Raw genomic sequence first — 7,657 nt, 5'->3', positions numbered from 1 at the left:
TTTGCTGGCATAGTGAGTGCAGCACTTTCACAGCATCATCTTTCAGGATTTGAAATAGCTCCACTGGAATTCCATCACCTCAAATAGCTTTGTTCATGGTGATGCTTTCTAAGGCCCACTTGACTTCACATTCCAGGATGTCTGGCTCTAGATGAGTGATCACACCATCGTGATTATCTGGGTCGTGAAGATCATTTTTTTACACTTCTGTGTATTCTTGCCACCTCTTCTTAATATCTTCTGCTTCTGTTAGGTCCATACCATTTCTGTACTTTATTGAGCCCATCTTGGCATGAAACATTCCCTTGGTGTCTCTAATTTTCTTGAAGAGATCTCTAGTCTTTCCCATTCTGTTCTTTCCCTCTATTTCTTTGCATTGATCACTGAAGAAGGCTTTCTTATCTCTTCTTACTAGTCTTTGGAACTCTGCATTCAGATGCTTATATCTTTCTTTTTCTCCTTTGCTTTTGACTTTTTTCTTTTTTCTTGAGGTAAGCCTGTATGGCTATGAACCTTCCCTTTAGCACTGCTTTTACAGTTTCCCATAGGTTTTGGGTTGTTGTATTTTCATTTGTTTCTATGCAGATTTTTATTTTTTTTTATTTCTTCTATACCCATCACTTCATGGGAAATATACGGGGAAACAGTGGAAACAGTGTCAGATTTTATTTTTTGGGGCTCCAAAATTACTGCAGATGGTGACTGCAGCCATGAAATTAAAAGACGCTTACTCCTTGGAAGAAAAGTTATGACCAACCTAGAGAGCATATTCAAAAGCGAGACATTACTTTGCCGACTAAGGTCGTCTAGTCAAGGCTATGGTTTTTCCTGGGGTCATGTATGGATGTGAGATTTAGACTGTGAAGAAGGCTGAGCACCGAAGATTTGATGCTTTTGAACTGCGGTGTTGGAGAAGACTCTTGAGAGTCCCTTGGACTGCAAGGAGATCCAACCAGTCCATTCTGAAGGAGATCAGCCCTGGGATTTCTTTGGAAGGAATGATGCTAAAGCTGAAACTCCAGTACTTTGGCCACCTCATGCGAAGAGTTGACTCATTGGAAAAGACTTTGATGCTGGGAGGTATTGGAGGCAGGAGGAGAAGGGACGACAGAGGATGAGATGGCTGGATGGCATCATGGACTCGATGGATGTGAGTCTGAGTGAACTCCGGGAGTTGGTGATGGACAGGGAGGCTTGGCGTGCTGCGATTCATGGGGTCGCAAAGAGTTGGACAGGACTGTGCGACTGACCTGCAATGAACTGAACTGATGATTTATTGGTTACTCAGAAGCATGTTGTTTAGCCTCCAGATGTTGGAATTTTTAGTAGTATTTTTTTTTCCTGTAATTGACAGCTAATCTTACTGCATTGTTGTCAGAAAAGATGATTGGAATGATTTCAATTTTTTTGAATTTAGCAAGGCTGGATTTCTGGCCCAGGATCTGATCTATCATGGAGAAGGTTCCGTGTGCGCTTGAGAAAAAGTGAAATTCATTGTTTTTTAGTGAAATGTCCTTTAGATATCAATTATGTATAACTGGTCCATTGTGTCATTTAAGGTTTGTGTTTCCTTGTTAATTTTCTGTTTAGCTGATCTATCCATAGGTGTGAGTCGGGTATTAAAGTCTCCCACTATTATTGTATTATTGTTAATTTCCCCTTTCATACTTGTTAGCATTTGTCTTATATGTTGCAGTGCTCCTATGTTGGGTGCATATTTATTTATACTTGTTATATCTTCTTCTTGGATTGATCCTTTGATCATTAAGTAGTGTCCTTCTTTGTTTCTTTTCACAGCCTTTATTTTAAAGTCTATTTTATCTGTTATGAGTATTGCTACTCCTGCTTTTTTTTGGTCTCCATTTGTGTGAAATACCTGTTTCCAGCCCTTCACTTTCTTCTTTAAAGGTTAGGTAGGATTCATCCTGGACTTTTCTTTGTTGAGAAGGTATTTATTACTGATTCAATCTCTTTACTTGTTATTGGTCTTTTCAGATTATTTCTTAAGTTTTGGTACTTTTGGTTTCTAGTGATTTGTCTGTTTCAACTAGGTTATCACATTTCTTGACACAATTTTCTTCGCATTTTTATAGATACTTTATTTTTTGTAAAATCAGTAGTAATGTCCCCATATTCATTCCAGGTTTTAGTTCCTTGTTTTACTTCTTCAGTATAACCTAAAGATTTTTTACTGTTGTTGATATTTTTAAGGAAAGAACTATCAGTTTCATTGATTTGCTACTTTGTTTTCCCCTTCTCTACTTCATATATCTCCATCCTAAACTTTTTTATTTCCTTCTTTGTGCTAATTCATCTAGTTTAAGATGTAAAGTAGTATTTGAAATGTTTCTTTATAAGTTTAGGCTCTTATAGTAATAAACTTTCCTCTAAGCAAGGTTTTACATGCATTCCTTTCAATTAAGTAATTAGTAACAAGGGAAGACTTACTTCTGCTCTTTATTTTCTGTGTATCTTATTTTTGTTCCTCATTCCCTCTATTGGTAACTTCTTTCAAGTTTGATTTTTTGTAGTGAACCATTCTGATTCCCTCTCATTAATTTTCTGTGTTTATTTTTATTTACTTTTTAAATGACTACCTTGCAGATTGCATTTAATATCTTCAGTGTAGAGCAATGTATTTTGAATTAGTAGTAAATTAGTTTCAAGTGTACAAAATATGCCACTACACAGCTCCATATTCCCCCTTTATGTTGTTGTCAGAAATTATATTTTAAATATATATATAGTGTTCCCATTAGTATACATTTATGACAAATATTTATGACTCTTTAAATATCCTAGAGGATAAAAGAAGAGTTCTCAGTGAAATATACAATAATAGGAGAAGGCAATGGCACCCCACTCCAGTACTCTTGCCTGGAAAATCCCATGGACGGAGGAGCCTGGTAGGCTGTAGTCCATGGGGTCGCTGAGAGTCGGACACGACTCAGTGACTTCACTTTCACTTTTCACTTTCATGCACTGGAGAAGGAAATGGCAACCCACTCCAGTGTTCTTGCCTGGAGAATCCCAGGGACGGCGGAGCCTGGTGGGCTTCCGTCTATGGGGTCGCACAGAGTTGGACACGACTGAAGTGACTTAGCAGCAGCAGCAGCAGCAGCAGCAGCAGTGGCTTTTATATTTATCTATGTAGTTATTTTTAACAATATTCTTTATTTCTTCATATGGGTTCTTGTTACTGTCTATAAATAAACAAATAAAGATATACTCAGCTCCATTAGTAATTAGAGAAATTTTTTTAAAAATCACAATAAGGTACTAATTAAGACCTAGTAGAATGGCTATAATTTAAAGTAAATAGGCAGATTTGTGTATTGCCAAAACATTACAGAAATTGGACCTTCACACATTGCTAATGGAAATGAGAAATTATGTGGACACTTTGGAATAGAATTGCAGTTTCTTTTTTTTTTTAATTTATTTTTTAATTGAAGGAAAATTGCTTTACAGAATTTTGTTGTTTTCTGTCAAACCTCAACATGAATCAGCCATTCGGATAACTGTGTCCCCTCCTTCTTGAACCTTCCCCCCATTTCCCTCCCCATCCCACCCCCCTTGATGGATACAGAGTCCCTGTTTGCATTCTGAGATATACAGCAAATTCCCATAGGTTATCTGTTTTACATAGGGTAATGTAAGTTTCACCGTTTCTCTCTCCATACATCTCACCCTCTCCTCCCCTCTCACTGTGTCCATCAGTCTATTCTTTGTGTCAGTTTCTCCACTGTTGCCCTGCATAAATTGTTCGGTGCCATCTTTCTAGATTCCATGCTGCTGCTGCTGCTGCTGCTAAGTCGCTTCAGTCGTGTCCAACGCTGTTGGACCCCATAGATGGCAGTCCGAAAGGCTCCCCCGTCCCTGGGATTCTCCAGGCAAGAATACTGGAGTGGGTTGCCATTTCCTTCTCCAATGCATGAAACTGAAAAGTGAAAGTGAATATGTGTTAATATATTTATCTTTCTCTTTCTGACTTCACCCTGTATAATAGGCTCTAGGTTCATCCAGCTCATTAGGACTGACTCAAATGTGTTTCTTTTTATGGCTGAGTAATATTACATGGTGTATATGTACCACAACTTCTTTATATAATCATCTGTCAATGGACACCTAAGTTGCTTCCATGTTCTAGCTATTGTAAATAGTGCTGCAATGAACAATGGGATATATGTGTCTTTTTCAATTTTGGTTTCCTCAGGGTTGTTGGAATTCCCTAGTGGCTCAGATGGTAAAGAGTATGCCTGCTATATGGGAGACCTGGGTTTGATCCCTGGGTTGAGAAGATCCCCTGCAGAAGGAAATGGCAACCCCTCCAACATTCTTGCCTGGAAAATCCCATCGACTGTAGCCTGCCAAGCTCCTCCGTCCATGGGGTCACAAAGAATCTGACACGACTGAGCGACTTCACTTCACTTTCTTTCTTCAGGGTATATGCCTAAGCATGGGATTGCTGGGTCTTATGGTGGTTTTATTCCTAGTTTTTAAAGAAATCTTGATACCATTTTCCATAGTGGCTGTATCAATTTGCATTCCCACCAGTAGTGCAAGAGGGTTCCCTTTTTTCCACAACTTCTCCAGCATTTATTGCTTGGAGACTTTTGATGATGGCCATTCTGACCTGTGTGAGGTGATACATCATTGTAGTTTTGATTTGCATTTCTCTAATAATGAGCAGTGTTGACCATCTTTTCATGTGTTTGTTACCCATCTGTATGTGTTCTTTGGAGAAATGTCCGTTTAGATCTTTTTCCCATTTTTTGGTTGCGTTGTTTGTTTTTCTGGTATTGAGTTGTATGAGCTGCTTGTATATTTTGGAAATTAATCCTTTGTCAGTTGTTTCATTGGCTATTATTTTCTCCCATTCTGAGGGTTGTCTTTTCACCTTGTTTATAGTTTCCTCTGCTGTGCAAAAGCTTTTAATTTTAACCAGGTCCCACTTGTTTACGTTTATTTTTATTTAGATTGGCAGTTTCTCATGAAGTTAAATATATGTTTATCGTATGCCATTGCAATATCAGTCATAAAGTATCTTGTCAGGAGAAGTTAAAATATTCTTTTTAAATTTGTATATGAATGTTCACAGTAGCAATATTCCCTAAAGCCTAAAGTAAAACAACTCAAATGTCTTCCAACTGGTGAATGAACAGAAGTACCATATCTATGGAGTAGAATATTATTCAGCAATAAAAAAGAATGAAGTAGCAATATCTAACACAGGTAAACTGAAAAACAGTATGCCTAATGAAAGAAATCCAACAGAAAAGAACACATATTGTATGTTTCCATTTATAGTAAATGTCTTGAAAAGGCAGATGTCTAGAGACCTAGACTAGACCAGTATTTACCAGGGTCTATCTGGGGATAGTATTACAGAGAGACTGTAAATGGGCATGAAGTATCTGGGGTGTGATGAAAATATTCTAAAATTCATTGTGATGATGGGTTGTACAGCTCTGTAAATGTATTAAAGTTATTGAATTGGGTGATTTCAGCATCACTATCAAAGAAAGAAACCCCACAGACCTGTCTCTCCATAGAAACATCCATTGGATAGAGACGATTGGGAGCCTGGGAACAGTGACAGAATGAATAGTTCATAATAAATGTTTTTATATACTTCAATTTCTGAATCTTATGGATGTTTTACTACTTCTAAAACTTAACACAAAGAAATTCACTCTTCTAGGGAAGAAAAAAAAAAGCACAGATAACTCTTTCAGGAAGCCCAATTTTGACTTCAAAGTAAAGTGTGCCAGGTGAGGATTAAGAGACCTATGTGTTTAGTGAGCATCAAGTATGAAATAAGTCATTTGGGGCTGGAAACTACAGAGAACTTGGACTCAAGGTCTGAACACCTAAAAGAAACATACAAACACCACATGTAAACCTATCAATTAAAAAAAATAAAACAGGGATAATGCCATTCATCCTACAGGAATAGTGCCTAAATGAAATCACGTATGTAATATTGATTACATAGCTCATGGAAATGAGATGGCAACAGAGCAGAAAGCAGGCAGTTATCCCTTCTGAAGCCAGATAATTCTAGCCTCCATTCACCAGGGCTGCTCTTCACTTTGAACTTGTCAAAGTGGGATTTGGCCAAGCTGACTTCTGGACCCCCCATCTTGCTACCCAGAATTAAGCAGTAACATTTCACATAAAGTGAAACCCCCTTCATTTCAACCCTTGCCCAACCCCATCCCCTTCACTCTTTCCCCAGTTCAACCCCAATCATGATTTTCAGGCCATGTTTTTATACTTTAACTCTGCTCAGGCATCCACACTCACCAGGGCCCCAGACCAACCCCAACCCAACATTGTTTTACTAGGGGAGGAATGATTTTGTGTTTTCCATGGCCCCATGGAACACCTTCCCTCTCCATCGGTAAAGATCCTAAGCTGCACGTGGATGGGACCTGGGTAGCTGGAGAGACTCTTGTATACCTGTTTTAAAGTTCAAAAGTGAGAGATTTGCACATAAAAATTAGAGACGTTTATTTATGCATTAACTATTAACTTTATTTGAAGAACCAGTAACTTTATGTGAAGAACTGCCAATACTGCAAGAAAAACACTTCAGTGAAGTTTTTCTGCAAGGGCAATACTGCGGACTTCATGGCAGGCAGGGTGACCTTGGGCAGTCACCCGGGACTCAGGGGAAAGTCCAGTCTAGGATCAGTCCTCCTTGTCGCCGTCGCCCAAGGTGAGCTTGTCAAAGACGTACTCTGCCAGGCTGCCTTCCGGGGATCCCACGTTGCTCAGGTTGCTGACATGGTCTCCCAGCTCCCTGATGAACTTGACCTGCTGGTCCAGGTAGCCGGTCCCCAGGAAGTGGCACAGGTGGGCATCGCTGCTGTCGGTGGCCAGCTTGTGCAGGTCGAGCAGGCTCTGGTTGATGCTCTTCTCCAGGTGCAGGGTGTCTTGCATGGCCTGGAGTGCGCTCTCCCACTGCTGGGTCTCGGGCATTCTGATGTCGAGGAAGGAGACGCGGCCCCCACGCCGGTTCTGCAGGAACATCAGGCTCTCGGCCGTCTTGCTGTGCTCGTGAGAGCGGAGCAGGAAGAAGCGGTAGAAGTGCTTCAAGCCCACATCATCACGGTCGAGGTAGAAGGCCACCGCCAGGCACTGGAAGGAGGCGTGGAACTCCAGGGCAGTGTGGCTGTTGAGCGCGGCCTCACACTCAAGGCGGTAGTTCTGACGAACCTGTGAGGGTGGTGTGGGCATCATGGCGGGCGACTCCAGGGCCCAGGGAATGGCGGCTCGGTTGGCAGGTGTGCGGGGCTGGCATCGGCGGGGGCGCGAGCGCCAGCGGCCTCCTCGGAGCCTTCCCATGGTGGATGATGTGGGCGACCAGAGGCGGGCTCTGGGCCAGACGACAGGCGGCTGGGTGCGGGCTCTAGGATGGATGGGTAATGGCGTCCGTTGGGCCAGGTCAGTGCCTGGGCTTGAGATTGGTTGAGGAAGAGGTCACGTGGGTGGGCGGGATCTGTGGGCAGGCGGGGTCTATGGTCTTGACCCTCCTTCTTTCGCCTGGTGACGTAATGGCTGTTGAGAAGGGACTATAAGACAATTTCAACAATCAGGTCCTGGAAAATAACCCAGAAAAGCTCCACTCCTTGTCTCTCTCCAGGTCCTT

At 41.3% G+C, this 7,657-nt stretch overlaps 1 pseudogene; it reads right to left on the bottom strand.

Annotated features, from left to right (window-relative positions):
- Positions 1 to 6,696: 6,696 nt before the first annotated feature.
- On the bottom strand, positions 6,697 to 7,248 carry LOC138071837 (ferritin heavy chain pseudogene; annotated as a pseudogene).
- Positions 7,249 to 7,657: the final 409 nt, after the last annotated feature.

The sequence above is a fragment of the Capricornis sumatraensis genome, chromosome X, assembly GCF_032405125.1.
Source record: "Capricornis sumatraensis isolate serow.1 chromosome X, serow.2, whole genome shotgun sequence".
NCBI classification, from domain to species: domain Eukaryota; kingdom Metazoa; phylum Chordata; class Mammalia; order Artiodactyla; family Bovidae; genus Capricornis; species Capricornis sumatraensis.
The sequence above is the reverse complement of the archived record's forward strand: the minus strand, read 5'-3'. Positions and strand labels throughout refer to the sequence as shown.